Source organism: Nilaparvata lugens, chromosome 4 (assembly GCF_014356525.2).
Source record: "Nilaparvata lugens isolate BPH chromosome 4, ASM1435652v1, whole genome shotgun sequence".
Lineage (NCBI taxonomy): Eukaryota > Metazoa > Arthropoda > Insecta > Hemiptera > Delphacidae > Nilaparvata > Nilaparvata lugens.
The window spans coordinates 80,300,392-80,306,535 of NC_052507.1; positions in this window are offsets into that span (position 1 = coordinate 80,300,392).

The following is a 6,144-nucleotide window of genomic DNA, read 5'->3' on the forward strand; positions in this document are numbered from 1 at the left end:
TTGCGACTGGGGAATCCCCACTACTGTATTTAGAAACAGGTCTCCTATTGGGCGAATGGATCAATTTGACCAATCGTCGCGTGGCTTCTAGAGCCTTTGGACCAAATATTAACTGCAAAATCGGTAGTTTGTTATAATTCAATGCTTGCTGTTTTCCAACTTATCGCACTTTATGTCGCGACAAGAGGCTAAGTTTTAGAGATAATTCCATATCTACATTCCTCGTCGACTCGGAGCCACAATTTTTAAATATCTATCATGGGAAACTCGAAGTCATGGCCGTTCATAATAGAGAGAGAAAATAATTTATTTCGCTAACTCACTTACAATAATGGCTCTAGTCTATTGCGTATTAATTTACTATTATAACTCGGGAAGGCCTGAATTAAAAAGAGTGCCCGCCACACACAGCTTGTTATGATGATAATTTAAATAAAAATATGCTCTTTGTTATATGTTTTTCTGCAGTGATTGAATGTCAATCCCAAATCACTACATATAATTAAACCATATAACATTCTAAAATAATATATAGCTTTATGACAGCTCATAAATAAATATTCGGATCCATTTGGCATATAAATTCCAATATGAAAGGTGAAAAATAATATCATATATAGCTGTTGCAAATAATTACTATGCAAGCTGCCTTCTCGATCATCTAGTTGTTGGCACAGGTAAGCTTTGGTTTATTAAGGGTTATGTATCGGTTCAATTCTAACCTCCAAATATTTGAACTACCAGATTTTTGAAATAGTAAACATCATGAATACATGTGGTTTCTTTGTTAATAAATTCTGTAAAAATATGCATAACTATTTTACTAGTTGCAGCCTTCATATAGGTCAGATAACTGTCGTTTATCTGCTTAGATAAGATTGTGATTCTTACCAATAATGGGATTTGTTTTTTTCGCTTAATGGTCTATAATGGATTTGTTTTGTTCGCTTAATGGTCTATAAGTTATATCCTTATTCATAATTGTACTGTTGGATGCAAGAAGGGCTTCAAGTCACTCAAGCCCTTTCTGCGTGAACCGCTTAAAGCAATTCCAGCTGGTTTTCTGACATGCATGCTAAATCTCGTTTCTGTATCTTTAAAACTGACTGAGCTATGAAAATTTTGTGAAGCACTGTTGGTCAACCAATAGCTTGTTGGCCTGATGCGTTTGTTCACAAGCTGAGTTGACTATTTCTGCAAAAGTTAGGAATTTCCTTTTAAAAGTTGATTTTCTATTTATGAGTTACTGTTCAATCAATATTTATTGAATTTTATTGTAATCAGACATTTATTGTATGACAATGATGATGATGATTTGGACATTCCAAGTGATGAGAATAATAATAGCACATGAACAAGATTGAGATCTATATTATTCCATGACTTTTCAAATATATGTATTTCATTTCAGTAGACATCTGATAATTTTCCATCTTATAATCAATAAAAATTATTATAAAACACATTTTTTGTGTTCTTATTTCATTTCATGCAAGAAGGGTCTGGAAAGATCTTTTTTGAAATGATAATTACTCATTATTTTACAAATAGAATTCTCAATACAAGAGAAATAATGAATAGAAAAAATATTGAATTTTAATGCAATGGTTACTTAAGTGATACATCTTGACCGAGAATAAAAAATTACTCTCTTCGAAATGTTTCAGGGCATTTTTCTCAAAATCGAGTTTTTGGACTCGGGCCCTTCTTGCATCCAACAGTACAATTCAGGGTCTGTTCAATCATTGGGTACATCACACATTTTATGCTAAATACCTTCCCAACCCAAGTCTATATAATAACTCAAGCTACTACAGCAATCTTATCGTCTCTTATCGAATAAAGTTCTATATTAATATTATAGATTCTTAATGAATTGTAGATTCTTAATTATTATAGATCGCCATCTCCATGTGATGAAAGCTCCATTTGATTCCAGATGTAGAATCTGTGTCATTTTCCATGTGTGTAGCCAGGATTAAATAAATATATGAAACCACATAATTGATATATATCTGATGATAAAATTAGATATGATGAATAAGATACGATAGATTAGATGAGATAGGCATACCCATGCACCTGAACCTGTAACAGAGTCAAGACCAACACAAAAAGTGAGAAATCAAGTGTCTTGATTCGTATCAATATCTTTATTGATTGATTCATACAATAAGTACATCATCAAAATGTTAGGGAGAAAGAGAAAAAAAGGTAACCTAGTGCTATTCTACTCCCAAATCTATATAAGGTTACACGTAGTCCAAAATAGGTTGAGTCTTGCAGTGTTGTTCACTTCACAAAATTTTCAGTCCTTATCAATTATTATTTTCACAAAGTAGATTTTTAATTCGATTTTTCAAAACCAAACAATATTATCTGACACTTATAACGACACGCAGCTTTCAATATAGAAATCAGCCATTTTTTGTGTATTGGAATATGGGCTTAAGTACACTCAACAATAATTTTTCATTTTTCGACCGAATTTGACTAATGATGCATGATTCTGACCGCCTTGACGAGCTGAGAAGAATGAAGTGTAGTACGATGAAATCTGAGATTTGTGTCGAAAGTTATGTATTTGAAATTTTGATCCTTGAGGTGTCCTTATGCGCGCCTCTCCCTAGGAAATATTGAAATGGAGTGCATCTAACGGTGATTCTCATAGAACATGATCTCATGACCTCATGTCATTGTGCGAATATCAATGTGAAGACATGTAGTTGGTGATGAGTGGTTGAAGCTGAAAATCAGGTGTTTTTCACAATACAAGGAGCATTGTTGAAAGGTGTGCCTGGAAATCTATTCGAGATAGAGCGCTCCCTCCCTGATTTCAGATTGTAGAGCACAAAATACGCTCAGAGGGATTTTGAATTATCATCTAAATGTTCGCCTAACAATCGGAAGATATTGTTGATCAAAAACTAAAATTCATCAAATCGATTTTCCTTCAAATGTCACTCATTTTGAAAAATCATAACCGAGTACTCATTGGGAGTTCCGAATGATCTCATCTTATTCAGAATTTCAGATCTAGAAAAAAAGGGGTGCACATTTTCCTGTCCGATTACGAGATTTGGCAGAAATAGCTGAAAACTGGAAAATGAGCCGAAAATACGAGGCTTTTGGGCCATCCTGTATCTAGCACAAGGAAATTTCGCATGAAGAAATTGGTTCTGGACTTCTCTTATGTACCCAAATAAATATTTTAAAAATCAGAACTACAATATAAATTGCAAGCACGCCCCCTTTTTTATGTCTATATTGACTGGACTAGAAGTCGACTTGTCGTGTCTTGATAGGTTTGTCTTGATGCGGCTCAATATCTGAGGTTCCGGTCAACTTTCAACTCTTTCATTGATAAATCCGTTTTTGATAAATCGAATATCTATTTCATTCGTGATAGTAGATTTCAAATTTCACCATTAAATTTGAGAGGGATCTACCTCCATGATCACATTGAAAACCCCTCTTTGATGGAGAATATAGTACAGCAGTGCATCTGATAGTTCTGTACTTATCCATGTGTATATATCGTTATAACGCCACACTCTAGTGCAACAATGCACTTTAGATAGCAAATCTCACAGACCTGGAGCGTTGAGAAGCTCTCAACAGTAGCACATAATTATCTGACAGCGCTTCGATTTTTCTTGTGAAGCGGAACGAGCAAGGAAACTGGTCCCATGAAGTGAAGTTGAGTCTGATTTATGGAGCACTTGCCTTGCCTAACCGCCACAGGGGCCTAATGCCTAATGTGGCGCTCCTGTCAATCTTGATAAATTAATTTCAAAATCGATCGCTCAATTCGTCAAACAACTGAATTGAGAAACTCAATAATATCCCGAATTCTATGTGGAGTTCGAAAGGAATGGGAGGAGATGTAGGTTGAGATTGAATTGGCTCAGTGAATAATGTTTCATAATTGAACATTTTGATTGGAATGAGTGCTGTTGCTCTGATCAAGTAATGTACAATATACAAAATGGTAGTCTGGTCTATTCTAAAGCTGTAGATTAATATAAATATTCAATTGCTTATCTACTTTCTTCTATCCATACTTATGAAATTCTTATCTCACTGATCACGATTTCTGGAAAACTACTGGATGGATTGCAACAAAACTTGGAATAAAGCTTCCTTAAACGTCCTAGGTGCTCACTAAGAAATTTTTCGGCGATATTTCAACTCTGAGGGTGCTTTTCAAGGGTTTGAAGCTCGTCTTTTAGCATGTATATTCTTCTTCTCTCCCAATCTCTTAATTATAATAGAAATGTCCATATCATATGTTATTATAGATCTATAATCTAGAGAGAGTACCTCTCCGAAACAGTGTTGTTAACTGGCAACTAAATTAATAATTTTGACAGGTTGGCAATAAGTTGAGATGACAGTAGGGGCGTTCTGATACTTTGAGGAAGCTTTTTTGCTCGAGATCCCCCTCCTCCTCTCCCCCCTCTCCCAACCCCTGTTCTAAAAATAGATTTCCCCTTCCCCTTCCCCAGTGAAGACGAGGGGCTCTCTCTCAAAATAGATTTTCCCTTCCCCTGCTCCAGTGGTGATGAGGGGGATGAAGAAAGAGAAAGAGATATATCTCTCTCTCTCTCTGTTCTAAAAATAGATTTTCCCTTCCCCTGCTCCAGTGGAGATGAGGGGGATGAAGAAAGAGAAAGGGATATATCTCTCTCACTCTCTCTCAAAATAGATTTTTCCCTTCCCCTGCTCCAGTGGTGATGAGGGGGATGAAGAAAGAGAAAGAGATATATCTCTCTCACTTTCTCTCAAAATAGATTTTTCCCTTCCCCTGCTCCAGTGGAGATGAGGGGGATGAAGAAGGAGAGATATATCTCTCTCTCTCAAAATAGATTTTCCCTCCCCCTTGCCCAGTATAGATGAGGAGGATGAAGAAAGTGAGGGAAAAAATAATTTCCCTTTGAGGGGAAAAATTCCCTCTCTACATCTATACTGACAGATTAAAGTGAATGAGAAATTCCCTATCTCTCTCTACGTCTATACTACACAGATTAAAGTGAATCGAGAAATTCCCTATCACTCTCTACATCTATTGCTATACTGGCAGATTAAAGTGAATTGAGAAATTCCCTATCACTCTCTCTCTCTCACTCTCTCTCTCTACATCTATTGCTATACTGACAGATTAAAGTGAATTGAGAAATTCCTTATCTCTCTCTCTCTCTCTCTACATCTATTGCTTAATAATCCATTGCTATACTGTCAGATTAAAGTGAATCCTCATCTCTACAATAATCTAAGTTCTATTATATCCATATTATGCTTGGTTTCCAACTGACAGTCAATTCAATCAAACTGCTTATCAATATTATGCTTGTGTAAAAATTGAGCTGTTTTGCTGTACAAACATCCCAGTCGTTATTGTTAAAGTGTTCTCTCCGACAATATGTAAGTATAATTGGGATGAGCTAGCATATCTAAAAATACTTACATATTCTCAGACCTATTTCACTCAGAGCGGCCTATCTTAATACTCAACGCCTATAGTTACCATGAACTGTCTTAAGAATATATGATTCCCGCTCGCATTCAATTCCCATGAATGAGAATTAAAACTTCTGATGTTATCCTCATTCAAAACCACTGAATATTCTTTCGGTAACTTAATAGTGTGTTTAAAGTCACCTTCACTATCAATATCGATAATTTAGGTGAATTTCGGCATTATCGGCAAATGTTACCTTCGTTACTACAAACCAATCATAAGGATAAAATTCATAACCCCAATCGGCTCGTGGATTTGCTTCTACAGAGAACTCATTGAAACTTCTCCAATCAAAATAGTGAGACATTATGTTGTGAACTTGTCAGCTCGACTGTTTAGACTGAAGTGACACGCACGCGCGTGTGCGCGTGCTACGCTCCCTCTTGTTGAATGTTTCTCCAGAGAAATGGCCCGTATGCTACACTGCTCCCTGTGAGGTGAATGTTTCCCCTTCCCAAATTCTATAGATAAGAGTGAGTTCATATAACTCCTACATCGAAAAAACCGTTACATTCAATCATAGACACATGAAAAAATGTATAGTCTGATTTATCATCTTGAAGTAGCATGTGTTAGCAAGAAACCGTTAAAGTTCACTGTGCTTCAAATTTCTCCCTCATATG